Below are 17,218 nucleotides of genomic sequence, written 5' to 3'. Positions count from 1 at the left end.
GGAAGTGATTACGGCAGGGACCCTTACGTAAGCTCACTCCTGGGACATGCTGTCGCTCGTCGCCGACTTCGTCAAATCGCCGTCAAAGCGCTCTGACCTTGGGGGAAAAAATGCCGTACACACCGTGCATTGACGCTCGTATCTTTCTGGTCGGAGCAGAGAGGTCGCGCGAACGGCTTTCCATACACGACGCCGGCCAACTGGCATAAGCGATACTGCTACTGAAATTGAACTATTATTAACCGTAATAAAAATACGGCACATACATACCAGTCTGAATTCGTCCGTCGCGACGGGGCTGACGAGTCCGCGGTGCCGACGGCTGGGCGTTCGTCTGTTGTGGCTATCGCGGAATGGTCGCTTTCCGGTCCATCCGCGTATCCCACAACTCCTGCCGCTCGTACACTTAGAAGCATTGAGCGTTCGAGTGGCGTGAGGTTGTTAAACGCAAGCCCGAACTTCTTGGCGAGAGTTTTGTTCTCCCGATCAGGCGATTCCATGACCAGGGCTGCGGGTGCACTAGGTTTTACTAGTATTTTTAAAATGGTCGCCGTGTCTGTTTCTGCCCGAGTTGCGGTTCCTGTTTGATTCCCGCGTGTGGGTGCTATATGGAGTCGACATACTAAGTATCTGTTTCATGGACCGGCTCGTATGACGCCATTGGTCACGTCACGAAATGTGCAATTTAGCGGGAGATTTAAAAATTTGGCTTAAATTGCCTTATTTCTCAGTGAATAAAGCATCATTTGCTTCCGGGAAAGCGCTTAGGGTACTATAACACCTAATCTTTCGAATAAAACAAACTTTTGTTTTCTCTTCATGGCTCCTTTAAAGCAGGATTTTTGTCATATCAGTCAGGTTGTTGCGGTGCTTCATTACCTGTTTGCAAACTTGTATTACCTTGCGCTCAGGCTCGCGTGTAAAAAAGCTTTGTGACGTCCTTGTGCTTTCACTTTTCATATTTCCGCGAATTATCCCTTAGGGTTCGTCTTGTTTGTTTTGTAACCGCGCGTGGCCGATTCCGGTTTCTTATCTGGCGTTTCAACCGGAGCGCCCGTTTGCTCTTTTTGTCCTACGTCCCGTCGGGCAATATTGTTTGATATGAAAAGGGTGCCACCTTGTCGCCAACTTGATTTTTTGTTTCTTCGACAATGTTCTCGATCCCATTTCCATGGATCTGAAATTAATAACGTTCCCAGAGTAATGCATGCATAGCAAACGCCGCGCAACTCACTTTATTGACGTTCTTCTGTGCACGTCACACTGCGGACTGCTTCTTCGACGTTTGTGTTTCATTCTAGTCTTCTGTAGAACAGGAGCTCGCTAGCTCGCTGCGTTCAGAAAAGCTTTGCGTCGTTCTTGGCTACGTGGCAATATTCTGTTTCCTCCGTGTGCTCCACATCGCAGCGTGAAAAAATAAATTTTTGTACGCTGGACCACGCTCTTTTGTCTCCCTTCGTAACAGTGAATTTTTGTTGCGTGTGATAAAATCAGTTTTATTGTTCTTTTTTCGCTTCCTGTTTTTGCAAGGATTGCAAAGCGTGGAAGCAGAAAAACACATGGTGCAACATATATCTCTTCGTGTTTTTGATCCTTCGCGTTTCTGCAGGGTTTTTAGATGTTCTCAAGTATGTACCCACTCATTGAAACGACAATACTATTGGGCTATCTCTTTTAGTGTTTTGTGCATTCCAGAGCAAGCGTAGCCTGAACGACGCGTACTTGGTTTCTTTCAGCTTTTTTTTATTGTATTATAGATAGGCCCGCAGCAGTCCGTGACTACGCAGCTACCGCATGTGTGGTATTTACATTGCTTTAAGAAAAGAAGAAATAGAGATTTAAAAATCCGAAAACACGACGGCGCAGCGCTTGTGCCAGAGCACGCGCAGAAGCCGTTGCCGTTCGCGGCCGAAGTCTAGGGTATTTTACTACGAAAAATAAAACCCATTGAAGGCAGGTGATGAATGGACTATCCATCGCTAACTACTACGAAAAAAAAAAAAACACTTAATCAGCGCGCAGACACCAAAAGCAGCGAGCGTTTGCACGCTAGAGTTCCTGTATATGCTCCCTATATACTCCCGTAGGGAGCATGTACAGGAACTCTATTGCACGCCAAGAGAAAGCGGCGGCTGGATGACCTTCGTGCGGCGGTGGCGCCTGTAGTGGCGCGCGCGGTCCCTATATGAAACGAGCGCCAAAGTTTCGTGACCAGTAAAGCATTGAAGGACTCTAGCCATACCAAGGACGAGTGAAACGTGCCTGCCCCCCTGCCCGGTACAGGACGGAACAATAGTGAACTAGAATACTAGTTCACTATAACGGAACGCTCGATGAAGCGCGGCTCCCTAGACAGTGGCGCCAGATTTCCCTCTAGTATGTGTTAGTATGAAACTATATGACCTGAGGAGGCTGAGGGTCATCTTTGAGCAGCGTGGCAAGTTCTTCCTGCCAGAGGTGTACCCGAATAGGCGCCGCAGCGACGCTGAGAGAGAACATGGAGAGGCCCACCTGCAGGAGCTTGCTGTTCTCGAAGTGGAAGGCCGATGGGCGTCCCTCGAGCGTCGAGAAGGCCACGTTGCCTCCCGACAGCGGCGACAGGCCGCTGTACTCGCCCGTGCACAGCGCGCGCGTCTCGTCGGCGTGCGTCGCATACGTGCTGGGCCGCAGGCCGTACGTGTCGTGGCACGTCGAGCTGTAGTACTGGTACGGCACCCACGGGGAGCCGGGCCGCGTCCTCTTGTAGATGGCGAAGCTCTCGGGCCGCATCGAGTGGAACTTGAGCCGCACGTACGTGATGTCGAACGCCCGGCCTGCATGGCAAATGGGCGGGAGCGGTCGTCAGCGTCCGCGCTATAGCCACGAGCCCTGTGGTGCACAGCACGAAAGAGCACGGAAAAATCCCGGTACATCTCCACTAACGTGAAACCTGGGGAGGTATTCTTGGCGCCTTGGCATTTTTGCCAACGGAGATGAAACTGTTGGGGTAGAGCTATTCAGCTTTGCTCTAAAAGTCTCGTGTCTTTGAAGCACGAAACGCTTTAGCGCGAGGCGTAAACGAGTGTCCCCGTGTTTTAGTACCGTGACTACATGAGACGACGATTACGACGGCTCCGACAGGAGACGCCAACGGCCTCAGCCACTAAGGGGCTTCGCCCCTAAAAGAAGGGTAGGGGGGGGGGGGGTGTCTCTCCCTCTCTCTCTCTCTCTCTCTCTCTCTCTCTCTCTCTCTCTCTCTCTCATCAGTTTTGTTTTTTTGTTTCTTTATGCAGTGGATTTTTCTTGGTGCGCACCCGGCGCCAGGAGACCGAAGACAAGCCGGGCCGACAGATAGCGCAGCAGTATGTTTCCATGGGCTATATTTGTTTCACTTCGACCCTCGTAAACTTCCGCGGCCGATGCGGCTCGCACACGCCCTTCCAGATACGTCGGCACCACTTCCCGCCGCCCTCATTTCGCTTATTCGCGTTTTCCTCCGAGTTGGCTACGCCTGCTTTCCTACAAAGGACACCCACCAGCCTCCAACGGTCATCCTCCTTTTTTTTTTTCTCGCCCTTGGCTGCATGCTTCACTGCCGAACAGATCAAGTACCGCGGAGAAGCCAATGGTGCAGGCAGTCACGTTTTTCATTCACTCTATCTGGGACATTACCGACGTTCTGGAACTACTTTGGCTCTCCAATATTATATATATATTTATGCATATTTTCTATTTCGCTGTGTCTTGCTCCCTTCTCTGATTGCGCGTTTCAGGTAGCTGATTTGGTGTGATGTAGCTTATTCACGCCCAGTAGTGCATCCCCAGGTAGCTGATTTGGTGTGATGTAGCTTATTCACGCCCAGTAGTGCATCCCCTAAAACTGTGTTCACTTTGCCACTTTTTTTAGTCAGTCCCTCTTCGTGACTTCTTTTCCAATCCTCAAACGATAGCAGTGTATCTAGACCAACTTCATATTTTTCGTTATTAAGCCTCCCCACATCGGCCATGCCCGCGTATTCGTTACTACCGCGAGAGGTGGGCAAACGACCTCGCTGCCATTCACCTCGCCTCGAACTTTACTTAGTGTTTTCAACCTCACCTCAACCTCAGTGTGACCATTAAGGTTTGCGGCATGCTTGGCCTAGCTCGGCTCAACATCAACCGAGCTCATTTCATCGCCTTCCCCTCAACCTCTCCCTGGCTACACCTCACCATCGAAGTCAGTCATTTAAAACGGCCGGTGGCAGTTTCAAAGCATTCCTTTAGTCAAAGCCGAAATGAAGTCGATGGATGCAGAACAGAGACTTTTCCTGTTCATATTTAGAAGCCGGCCGCAAGTGGCAGCAACCTGCAAAATGATCGCTCAATAATCTGAGGAAGCCATTTTTTGTGGCTCGTGCTGAGCGCTGCAGCGGTTCATTCGCAATGTTTAACTGTCAAAGTGCCCGCCGGATGAACACGGAAGCGAAGACTAGCTGGTCTAAAGAAATTGCAAGTAAACATACGGCGCGTATGCATTATATGCGCACTTAAAAATAAGGTCGTTGTTGAATATACATTAAATTAACATCTATATGCATGTATTTTCCCCTTATTACCTCTGTTGTGTGTAGTTTTCATGCGCTTCTACATTTTAAGCTTTACATAATAATGTGTGGCAACATTTAATGTATTGTGCAGTGGTTGAATATCTTCCTAATCCCCTCTATGTAATTCCCTCCCAGGTCCTTAAGATATGAAAATAAGATGAATAAAAATTAATAAAATAAAAAAACCGCGCACAGGCTTAGAGGGTGTTTTGTTTCAAATACATGCTTCATTTCCTGGTGCACAATAAAGATAGCCAGAAGGTGGAAAATGGCGCAAAAAAAAAAAAATAAACATACTTATTTTTAATCTCATTTGCTAGCATAAGCTTCGCGCTCAACCTCCCTTACCGTGAAAAAACATCAGCTCAGGTTAAGGTCAACCGTACCTCCCTTGCTTAATTTGCATGTCGTAGCAACCCGTAACCGTATCTCACGTGGTGATATGCTGGGGGCAAATTAACGAAGCTGCTCTCACTTATTATATCGCCAGAACAACCTGCAAGTGACCAGCGCCCGGGAGCGTTCAGATTTTTCACGAAACGCGAACTGATAGCCAAAGCGCCGGCTAGTCACGTACGGTATCGTACGTGCGAACAACTTTTATCATTGTACGCGCTGGCCCACTCCAGGTTGAGCCATCTCTTCCTGTAGTGGTGACTCGGTGGCCACGGCGCCGGGTGTAGCCCGAAAGAACCCATTCCCGTTTGACCCCTTCCCGTTTGAACCCATTCCCGAAACGCCCTTCCCGCTTGACCCGTCCCGTGTGCGCCCGTTCCCGAAACGACCTTCCCGTTTGGGCGCTTCCTGTTTCAGCCCGTTCCCAAAACGCCCTTCCCGTTACAACCCGCTTCCAAAGCAAGCGCTCTTCTCATTTGAACCCGCATCGTTGCAACCCATTTGAATTTCTGAAAATATGCGTTACCGTCTTCGAAACTGTTCCCCAAAATGTGCTTACAAGCAACGGGTCATGCACTAAAAACTTGTATGCACCACATTTTCCGGAATCGACCGATATTTCCGGCCGATAAAAGTTTCCGAATGCCTTAGGCCGATACTGCCCTCTTGACACAAAATTTGTAGCGACGAAAGTGTACTATAAAGATACCCAATATCTTGAGTAATGCACGCATTGGATTTTTCTGCAGTTGGTGTTCGTACGTGCGGCTGAAATTTATTTATCAGCCGCTCTTATGCTCATTGTTTGGAGTGTAGCTTTGTCTTCGGGTTCGAGAGATTTATATATCAAAGATGTCCGTAGGAGAGACTTTAAAAAAGGAAAAAACATGTCCGGAAATCTGAGAATTGGCTGCTAATGCCTTTCCTACGTGAGTAATTGGCAGATATTTTTATTTATTTACCGATACTTTACGGCATGGTCGGGCTCATGCAGGAGTGAACATAAAAACACATCAGTATTGGTTGGCGTAGTTTAAAAACGCCCCACACAAATAAATAAAAGACATAAATATGTAATAGACGCAAAGGGGTCCGAACAAGGATATGCATTCGTAATGTACTATTCCAATTTTAAAATACGACGATTCAACCAGAATACATATTTACAATACGTGGGGAAAATACTTCTAACGATACCGAGTTCGCTGTTCGTTCAGTTAACTTATTCCAGTAAGAAATTGCACGAGGAAACAAAGAAAACTTTCGAATAGTAATTCAACTGATTGGCTGCCTAATAGTCTTACTATGATGTCTTCTCGCTGAACGTCTGAAAGGCCCTTGGAGGTAGTATTCCCGCGACAATTTCAAGTTTCTGAAGTAAAGAAAATTTACGCTAGAGTCGACCCTGCGCTGCTTAAGTTTTTGAAAGTTTGCCCTATTATGCAAATTGATTACGCTAGAGTGGTGGGAATAAACAGAATCAATAAAACGCAAAGCTAAGTTTATAATTTTCGCCGCTTTTCATGACTGCGATTTCTTATAGCTATAGATGTAGCTATGTATCCAAATACATAGGGTTACTTTATTTTTATTCGTCTTTTTATCTTTTATAGTTTTCATCTGTTTCTTTTCGAGATTGATGTGCACTTGCGTTATTATAACGATTAAATGTGTTAGTCCACGAAATACGATTTCTTTCAAAGAGAGGGTATTTTTTCGATTTTTTTTTGTGCTTCCGCGGCACTTTTCTGGGCTTCTTGATTTTATCGTTTTTTGGTTTGTTGATTTAAAAGATTTGTTTGTTAATTTAGAAGAGTTGTTTATTAATTTGCTAATTATTAATTTGTTTGTTAGGCTTTGTTAATTTAAAAGATTTGTTAATTGGTATGACGAATTGTAACCAAATGTCGTCGTCCCTCTAGATTCAAAAAGTGAAGCCCAGGTTTGAAAAGCAGTCAAGGACTCTGGATGTACTAAGCATGCTATCGCAGCGGTGTGAACAAACGGAAATAAATTGCAAACAATATGAAAATGTTTTTATAACGTTTGATAAACTGGGTACGTTATTCCGGGAACGGGATAAATAAGAAAATACAAAACGGAAAGGTTCTTTCGCCCCGGGTTGAAATGGGAAGGAACAAACGGGAAGGTTGAAATGGGAACGGGTTCAAACGGGAACGGGCCAATTGGGAAAGGGCGAAACGGGAAGGTCGTTTTGCGTCGGGTTTAAACGGGATGGAACAAGCGGGAAGGGTGAAATGGGAATGGGTTCAAACGGGAACCTCCCACGGCGCCGTCGGGCAGCAGCACAGAGAGGTCGTGTTCAAATGCCGGTTTCGGCGGCGGCCGTACTAGACGAAAAGTGAGACGTCCGTCAGAGAGCCCCAGGTGGTCCTATTACTCCAGATTACTCCTTTTACTCCCTTAGTGACATCTCTCGTTATTTTGACATTGTTTCGGCACGTTACGCGGCCATTAAGATTGTAGGAGATGGTCAGCACGTTCCTCACAAATTTTCCCGCTTGTGTTTCGAGCAGCGAATCACTCGTGCGCTGTTTCACTTCCTTGGAACGAAGCACTCCTTGTAGAGTACCCCACAGAAAAAAGCGCGACTCTTTTGCCGTCACCGCGTATATATATACAAACAAACGCCTAGATGGTGAAGTACGCACAAGTAATTGCTGTAATAGTGCAACTGTAGGTGGTTGATACTATCGGAATCAGTAAGGAAAAATGAAATCAATAAAAGTAAATTCAGTAGGACGCTTAAGACGGTTTAAGTGTGGGAATGAGAAAGCTTTTCACTCGTGCATCGGAAGTTGGCGCTATAGGACACACACTAACACGCGCGCACAAAGTATATTGAGAAGGCGGCAGGTATACTTCGCGCTCTTTTAATGCGATCACTACTTGTAGAATAGCTCTGTTATGTGCTACTATTCGACGGAAATCAGCTTGAAAGTACACGAACACGAAGGAAGAGGGAGAAACGCGACACACCGCTGAATAACAACTGAAATTTTTACTAAGGGAAACACAGATATTAACGCATACAAAACTACAAAAACACACAAAATTGTTCCGGCCGGTCATTGATATGATTAGCGAAGATCGATGCTCAGAAACTGTTTTTCAATGCTTGACATGGCCCCAGACGGCACTCTGACGCAGTCATCTCCACCTTCGTCTATCACCAAAGCTTCTACTAATTGTCGCCCGATCTTGCTTTTATTCCTTCCGGTAACGGCGATTTCGTGCACGTAGGCTTCACAGTGGCACTCTCGAACGTGGTTAGCAAGGTGGCCGGAAGGGGTTGCTTGGAGCGATGCGGCATGCTCTCGGGCCCTGTCGTTCAGGCAACGGCCTATTTGTCCGATGTAAAAATACCCGCACCTCAGGGGAATTTTATGTACCACACTTTTGCTGCACTCGGCGTATCTTGTGCGGTGTTTTTGTCGCAAACTGACCTCCGTGAGCACCTGTTCACCTAACGGCACATGCCGTAAGCCTTGTTGGGTGCGGAAAAAGGCAACCTTGACGCCATGTCTTGTCGCCACTTTTTTTATGACCTGGGAGAATCCATGTACGGATGGCAAAACTGACGTCTTCTGTTCTCTTTAGTGGGTTGACGAGGCCATCTCTTCTCCTTTCCCTTTGTTGTCTGCAGGAGTGTTTCGCCAACAGGCCTTAGCAAGCTTTTCGGGTAGCCGGCGTTCTGAAGGCGACTTGCCTGTTTCTCGAAGCTGGTGGCCATCTGGTGCGGACAGGATTTTTTGACTGCCGATAGCAAGGCTGTGGGGGTCACTGCTCTCTTCGCAGTCTTGGGGTTACCAGACGCGTGTGGAAGAAGGGATTTGGAGGAACGGGGGTCGTACCTCCAGCAGGTGTGGTGCTCCCGGAAGTGAATGACGGTGCCCAGAAATCTGATGGACGCGTTTTCGGGAAGGTCGTGTGTGAAGGAGAGACCGGGACAGCATTCCTTGAAGGCTTTGAGGACTGTGTACAAGCAACGGTTTGGTGGAGCGTCTACGGTTGTGTTGTATAAGACGAGGAAGTCGTCTACGTGCCTAGAGAATTTAAATAAATAATTCAGTAAATAAGTAGTCTAAATAATTTCGACAAAACAACCCATGGTTTGCTTTGCCGAAATTATTTGCTTTGTTGAAATTATTCCACGTACGCACTTGGCACAAATTCCGACAATTTGATGAGTTTTTTTTATTTGTACTTTTACAGCTGCGTCAGTTTTCTGTGCCAGATGACAACCCCGGTTTTTCGCACAATGGCGCACCGTCTTTGACACCAAGAGCAGAAAACAACGCCTGACACTCTGCGCCAGCAATGCATTGGTGTATAACAGTGGAGCTGACTTTAAAAAACTGTGTATGGCGTATTATGCGGCCTTCATACTTCATTATAAGCCTCCTTACATTGCCTGCTGCAAATTGTAACTCCTAGCAGCGCAATTGGCCCAGCAGCGAAGCCGGCCCTAAAGAAACTGGGTGTGCAGCTGTTTACACCAATCGACCTGTTCTGTTCTGTTCTGTTTACACCAATCGACCATTCTGAGAGATCTTGCACCATTTATTTTCCGGAGCGATTGTAAAGTGCCTCAGTTACTTCCTTCGAGAAAGAATCGCTTGTACTTGATGAAGTAGTACGGGAAGATGAGGAAACCGTGAGAAGCGTGAATATTTTCTCGTGAGGTTTTTAATAAGAAATGGCAAGAATCGGTCACGCGGTGCCGTTCTTCCGCGCTTTCACGAGGCGCAAATCTTTAATGGGAAAACTAAAACTCTTTTTAAGACGCCGTTTTATTAGCTATTTGCTATTAAAACTTACTTATACGCTGCTATTCTAAAAATAAACAGAAATGGCCACCGTATCTGCTCGCTTTGCTGCCAATGTCGTCGAAAGACGATAGTCTTTTCCCGCGCCTGCCAAGCAAATACCTCGCTTAAGTTTCCCGCCCTCCTCTCACGCTCTTCCCCTACCGTCTCGGTCCTCCCGCGATAAGCACAGCGGAGGTTCTATCAAGTCAATTCGAGAAGGGACTTCAAAGAAAGACCTGCTCACTTCACCAGATGGCACGCGGTTTCTGTCTGTACAAAGTGGTAGTAGTGTGCCCTGCGATCTTATCATGGCCCTAGGCCTGCATGCCATTTGGAGGTCGAGGACGGCAGTACGCCATGCCCATCCTGAAGCGCTCACTGTGAGCAAGTACTTCGCACAAAGTATAACCGTGCTGTACGAAATCCACAAGTCACAAGACCCAGACCACAGACCACGAATGACTGCCAGTTTTGGAAGAGCTGTGTACTTTTGATGTTTATTCGAAGTTTTTCCGCAAGCCAAAGCATGATATACGGTTTTTAATCTATCCTTGACTTGACGTGTGTTTTTGAAAAACAGTAATAATAATAAAAAATCCCGCCATCTCCACGAAGTGAATGATGATGAGAGGGGCGAAGCTAAAGTGCTTATTGGTAAAACCATGAAACATTCGCCCCCACATCATATAAAGACTCGACACGTCAAGCTTACCACCGCTCCGTTGACAAGCCCGTCGACGACGTCGATGTTTGTGGTGATTATGTAGGGCTTGTTTGGGACGATGACAATCTCCATGGGTAAGTTGGCTAATTCGGTGTGCGATATTTTAGCCACCATGGCCGTCGCCTTCTGAAGACCGTCTTGTGTCGCGTACCCCCGGTACGTGTCTTGAGCTCGTAGGCGACGAACGACAACCTCTTCTTCTTCCTCTCCTCCTTGTTGGGTAGCAACGAACGCGTTGAACGTTTTGACCTCTTCGGCCAATGTTTGGTTGGCCAATCCCTAGGGGGATCCTGTCACAATCATCATCGTGGTGCCGTGTACAGCAGCAACGAGGGACGGGACAGGGCCCGAGCAAGAGGAGCTTCGCCCCTAAAAAAGCCGCGGTGGCTCAGTGGCTAAAGCGTTGTGCACGAGGACGCGGGTTCGATTCCCGGCCGCGGCGGCCGCTTTTCTGATGGAGGCGAAAAGCAAAAACGACCGTGTGGTCGAGATTTCGACACACATTAAAGATCCCCAGGTGGTCAAAATTTATCGGCAGCCCTCCACTACGGCGCGCCTCATCGCATGTGAAGCGTCGGCACGTTAAACCCCACAATCAATCATCAGTTCAAGTTTCACGCTTCCACAGCTCGCGCCATCTACTGTTGGACTTCTTGGAATGCCGCCAGAGGGCGCTTTCGGTATTTTTTTTTCAAAACATTGTTTTCAATGCGCATTTTTTAAATTTCCTTTCGGAACAATTAAGCATCCATGCATTTATAACTATAAGAACGTTGCAAGCACCACATATGTAGGAATTTTTTTGCCGCTCATCTGCCTTAAAGTTTTCTTTTTGCTGAACAATGATGACACGTATGAACACCGTCTCCAGAATATTAACGACTCATTTAGGAATACCTTTACCTTTTGGCCTGGCGGCTGAATCTAGGAACGGACGGACGGACGGACGGACGGATGGACGGACTTACAGACAGACAGACAGACAGACAGACAGACAGATAGACCAAAATTTTCGTGTTCAAGTAGCCCAAGAAAAACTATCGTCTTTAAAAATACACTCTTCCCGCGCGAACTTTCCTTTCACCCTTTTATGACGTCAAAAAAAAAATAGGCTTAATAATAAAAACAACAAACTATTATGTGGTATAATTATCGGTGACGTTTTCTAGGGAAAAAAAGTCTTTTAAGGAATGACGAGGCTGAGCATGCGAGTTAGTCAACTAAAAAAATAGAATCTGCGGAGGTACAGCAGCAGAAATGCACGCCTTGCGCTGTTTTTTCTGCGCAGATTATATTTTTCTACTGAAATTGCATGTCGGGGCTGGTCAAGTGTTACATCGGCACATTTTGTCACGCTGATTTGTCGTTCTAGAGCGTTGTGGTGAAGCAGACCTGCGGCCATTCCTCAGTGTTCAGGGCGCAGTCCGAAGGAGCGCAAGAAATAAAAACACGAGTGCTTGTAATATGGGATTCAGGATACTTATCATTTAATTAGCTTAATGAAACCTGGACGGACTAGGTTTTTACTCTAGCAGACAAACACGGGGTTGTCAGTTTCACGGTGGCGCTCACCCTAAAGCCGCTACTCGGCTTCACCGCAGCTCTCTAGAACGACCATCCAGCGCGACCAAATGTGTGAATTCGGTGAATGACGAGGACCAGCATGCGATTTGAGTTAAAAGAATCTGCGTAGGAACAACATCGAAAGGGATGCATTTGCTTCGTTGAATTCCCTGCGCAGGTTCATTTTTTTCTGGTCTGTGTGTTGTTCTGGAGAGCCTTGTAGCGAAGCCGACCGGCGGATATTTCTTAGTGTTTTTTTGCGGCTAAAATGGATTAGCAGCGGATTCGTGCTGAGACAAAACTTCCCACACGTGTGGAAATTGAAGTTATATCGGTTATTTGAATGTAATAATTGAACAGTTCATATGTATATATATATATATATATATATATATATATATATATATATATATATATATATATATATATATATATATATATATATATATATATATATATATAGGGTAGTAGAGACAGAGACAAACGAGAAAGACGTAGAAAATAGAAAAGGGAGAGGGCTCCCTTTCTTCAGGTACTCTGAAGAAAGGGAGCCCTCTCCCTGAAACGTCAGTAAACCTTTTTCTATTTTCTACGTCTTTCTCGTTTGTCTCTGTCTCTACTAACCTTATTCTTTTCGCGCTCTGAGTGAGTTTTTATTTTCAAACTATATATATATATATATATATTAGTGTGTCGAACCGAAAAAATACCGGTTCGGAAATTGGAAAAAAACATTTAGTAGTTTAAAACGACAGTCAAATCAAAATACAAACAAAAATTCAAAATGCTGCTGTTCCCCAAGGGCAATGGCGCAATTGCAAAGAAACCTTTAAACAATTACGCTATTAGAAAAACAGGTGAAGTGGCGACGATTTACCACGTACTTTCTCGCCCAGACTTTATGCTGTCGTAGCGACTATTCATAAACCCATCGCCAAGAGATATGATGGTGGGATATATTTTCTGTCCTTTCCTTTTTTGTTGAAATCGCAATCGTCGCTATGGAATCGCCCATCACGTTAACCTTGAGGCCTTAAATTTAGGCCTGCGTACTGGCGCGTTCAAATACCAGCGCTGAATACCAAAGGCGCACATTTTTTATATTTGTAACAAAACAGAAAAATCCTGCAACAGGCACATAAATACTACCAATGAATTAGATTATTTGGTCACCCTGAATAATTTGTTAGCTGTCACCTTATCGAATGAGTTAGCCAGACTTTTGTTAAAAGTAAGCTTTAGTTAACGCTCAGTCACTGCATTATTGTTCTGACCACTGCAACTCGTTTTGCGATAGCTATACCGGATGTGTGAATTACAATCAGTATGTCATCGACCGTCTAACCCCAGGGCATCATTCCGTGTGGTACAATGCGGAATCTTATAAGAGATTATGCTGTTAGAAAATGAAAGGGAAATTTGACGTGCAGAGCATGAGATGGGACTTTTTTGGGTAGACGCTCTTTAATTCGTCCACAGCAGTACTCCCCTCCGAAACGAGTAGTAGTAGAAGTAATGTAGCGAATTGGACAGTCAGTACAAGTGCACCTTCGAAGAAAAGCAGATCTGAAAGCGACAAAACTGTAGAACAAGCCAACGCCGCCTGTATTAACATTGCCTGACGCGTGGCGCGCTTTTCAATGGGAAGGGTAGGGACGCTTAGTTCAGGCACTGATCCGCTATGTGGCGCGTGCCGGCGGACATCTCGCCTTACGTCACTGCTCGCGAGTCGCGAACGCTGCACCCACTTCTACGACGTGTGTCTGTCAGCTTGCCTGTTGGGCTTCAAGGGCCGTTTCGCTTACATCTTAGCCGCGACGGGGCGCTAGTTCTGTGGCGCACTGGGGGATCTCGTTCAACGTGTCGCTCGCTTCATACTTGCTGCATTTTTCCAAAGATAAAGACAGAGGTGGACTGAAATAGTGTAAGAACATACTGATTGTCGGGTAGACATATAGCTAACAGAAAAACGATATTTTCGGATGGGGCAGCCATTATTTTACTGATATTTTTCTTTCTGGAGTTTTAGAGAAGAAAAAATTGCGCGCACGTTTTTCGTTCAGGCGCTCACTTCTACGATTACTTTCCAATAATATCACGTGCTTGTAAACTTCAGAAAATTACAGGAAACAAAAGGATAAGCAGCTGGGATCCCGCCACGCTGTCCGGGCGCTTCTACAGTACAGTCCTCAATTTTAGACGTGCGTACCGATGCGGAGTGCGAACAGCGGGGTCAAAACAATACCTAAATGCGGAGGGGATAGAGGTGGGATGCCCCACTCAGAAAATTTCAGGGCCTGTGATCAGAGTAGATAAGCGCGCAAAGATAAGCCGGCATCAGCCTGCGGCAGCGCAAGTGATTTTGCTTCGTGACAAAGGAAGTTTATCAGTGACAGACCAAGACAGACAGGCATGGTGAAAAACAAGAAGGCGTAGGAGCGCCCCCTCGGGAACGCTAAATAAACTTTCCATTATTTTGCATAGTTTCCGAGAAGCGGCGCTGGCTGGCGGACACGAAGCACGCTGGAAGGCTACGGAGCGGGGAAGGGTAGCAGAGAGCAACAGGAGAGTGGCTGTTTGGCCATTTTTCGCTCACGCGTTAGGCAATGTTTATACAGGCGGCGTTGAACAAGCAGAAAAGATGATCGCTGGGCGAATGGGACAGCGTGAGGTACCGGCCTGTCTTTCTGCACGTGTCATCTGCTTTATTACTGTTTCTGCTTACAAGACAAGGTCGAGGGCTGCAGTTTCTTGCCAAGGGATTAAATGCGCACCTTAACAGTTTTTCCTGACCTATCCACGCCTTTCGATTTCATCTCGAATGCCTTAACAATTGGGGCATCTGGGCGACTGCGTTCGCCTTTCGTCTTAAGGCATTCGAGATCAAATCGAAAGGCGTGGATTCGGTCCCAACTCTACACGCGTGTTTTCTTCCTTCGGTTGCCACGCAAATTTAAAAATATTAACTTCACTAACCTAGTAAAAAATGCTACCGTAGTAAAAAAATGCTTCCTTTGGCGTTGCAGACTGCCGACCTATCTTTCTGCATTTCCTCAACAAGTCCCTCATCTCTCTCCCTCTCTCTCTCTCTCTCTCTCTCTCTCTCTCTCTCTCTCTCTCTCTCTCTCTCTCTCTCTCTCTCACACACACACACACACACACACGCACACACACACGCACGCACGCACGCACACTCCACGGTGGACTAATAACGAAAAAGAAACGCGGCACAATAATAAAGCCGTCTCAGCGGTCAATTGCACAATGATTATTTTCGACGATATGTACATGACGCTGAAAGATGCAGAGCATTCGCGAGAAAGTTGGCTTTGCTGCAAAGCGTACCGGCGCGCAGAAGCTGGCCACGATTGAGCCATTGGGTGGTAGCGGCATTCAGTTACGCTGTAAAATCAACACGTTACTTTTTCCCGCCTGTTGGGCGCACTTCCCCCATGGTCGGACGCCCATGGCTTATACAGCGAATCACGTTGCCCACTTGCGGCCTGTCTGTGCCGCCGCGCGTTTTCTGAATTCGAGCGCCAGTGTCCTTGTAACGCTGCTGGGAATTAAGAATGCCGCCGCAGCCACCGAGAGAGTGGACGAGGAACCGTAACGCACTCTTAATAGGAAAAAGTGTCCAACAGTTAACACATCGTAGCAGTGGCAGTATTTCCTTTCCCTCGCTGGCAGTGAAACAGCTTCATCTTTTTCGTTGGTCTCACAAAGGCGCGGAGAGAGAGAGAGAGAGAGAGAGAGAGAGAGAGAGAGAGAGAGAGAGAGAGAGAGAGAGAGAGAGAGAGAGAGAGAGAGAGAGAGAGAGAGAGAGAGAGAGAGAGAGAGAGAGAGAGAGCTGTCATTAGCTGCTTCCTCGCCCTGGCGGCAAGGCGAGAGGGCGCGATGCCGTGAGTAGCCTCTATGCTCGTGACGCAACTGCGGCGCTGGATTCCGTAGCAATGGGCGCACAAGGTCCCAGAGGCCCTTCACGCCGTGCAGCACAAGGTCGGGAATAGCCCGGAAGGACCACGTGACCTTGGCGCCACATGGCGAGTCCTCGTCGTCCGCTACCACGCTCACTAACTTGCTCAAAGCCAGCCGGATGAATTGCGTGACTGTCAATACCTTGACTCGTTGGTGTCCGCTTTACTGTGCAATTTACCATCCCTTCGTAAAGAAAGTTAAGAGAAGCGCGAAAGATTTCCAACACCAAAACTGCTTTAAAAGTGCGCCAAAACCTTCGCCAAAAGTGGGTCCCATCGATCGTCAAACCTTCGAAGACTGAAATCCCTAACAAAGAACGAAGCCATGCGGCTATTTTTGCCGCACTAAGTAAACGCATGTTCGAACAATCAAAATGTATACGGATGCGTAGTTTATGAGATAAAGGTGTTTGAAAATATTTCAAAGGAAGAAGAGGTGGCCACTGGCAGCTGCTGTCTAGTATCACCATCATTAAAAAGTCCTATCCGCCATTAAAACGAATCACCCACGTCCCGCGGTCCCCGCCTTGGTTCTTCAGCAAAATGGTGCCGTGACCAGGATAGAAGGACTACACAGTTGAAGAACGAAGTCTGCGGACCGCCCCAAAACGATGACGTGAGTAACCGCAACGATGGGACTAGACTGCTGCTCCTGACCATTGACCGAAAGCGTCCGCGGAGAAAACACAAGGACTTGAGGACGCGCCAGACCGGCAGCGGACCCCACGCTCTCAACGATTTACCGATTCTCCGCGGACGTCTCGCGTAGACCACTGAAAGACAACGACAACGGCTTCAACATCAAGGACAACGGCTTCAACATTCAACCGAGCGTGATCCTTCTCGACGACCACCTAGACATTAACGACGTCGAGAATGGACCTGCAAGGCCTTTGCCAAACAAGAAGCCTAATCCGACAGGACGTCAAAGCACTGATCGACGACATTAAATCCCGCATGACTGACGAGACATCATCAGTCGGTGAGCTAATGTTCCTGAAAAAAAGTTTATTAGAAAAATATGAAATCCTGAAGAAACTGGACGGTGAAATTGAAGAGCTTGTCGAACTGGACGATTTAGAGAAATAATATGAAGCATCATTAGAATTCGAAGGTCCAATCCTGCTGACAAAATTTAGAATGGAGTGTTTGTTCCCG

At 46.8% G+C, this 17,218-nt stretch overlaps 1 pseudogene across 1 annotated transcript in view; it reads right to left on the bottom strand.

Moving 5' to 3' along the window:
- LOC144174733 (laminin subunit gamma-1-like) overlaps positions 1-17,218 on the bottom strand; it is a 111,314-nt pseudogene that overhangs the window by 78,032 nt on the left and 16,064 nt on the right. The window contains exon 3 of the transcript XR_013323519.1: positions 2,512-2,813. The product of XR_013323519.1 is annotated as a laminin subunit gamma-1-like (transcript). The remainder of the gene's footprint in view (positions 1-2,511; positions 2,814-17,218) is intronic.

This window comes from Haemaphysalis longicornis, unplaced genomic scaffold (assembly GCF_048455015.1).
Source record: "Haemaphysalis longicornis isolate Haplotype H1 unplaced genomic scaffold, Haemaphysalis longicornis Haplotype H1 scaffold_1, whole genome shotgun sequence".
NCBI classification, from domain to species: Eukaryota; Metazoa; Arthropoda; class Arachnida; order Ixodida; family Ixodidae; genus Haemaphysalis; species Haemaphysalis longicornis.
Note: the sequence above shows the minus strand (reverse complement) of the source record. Positions and strands in the feature narration are given on the sequence as shown.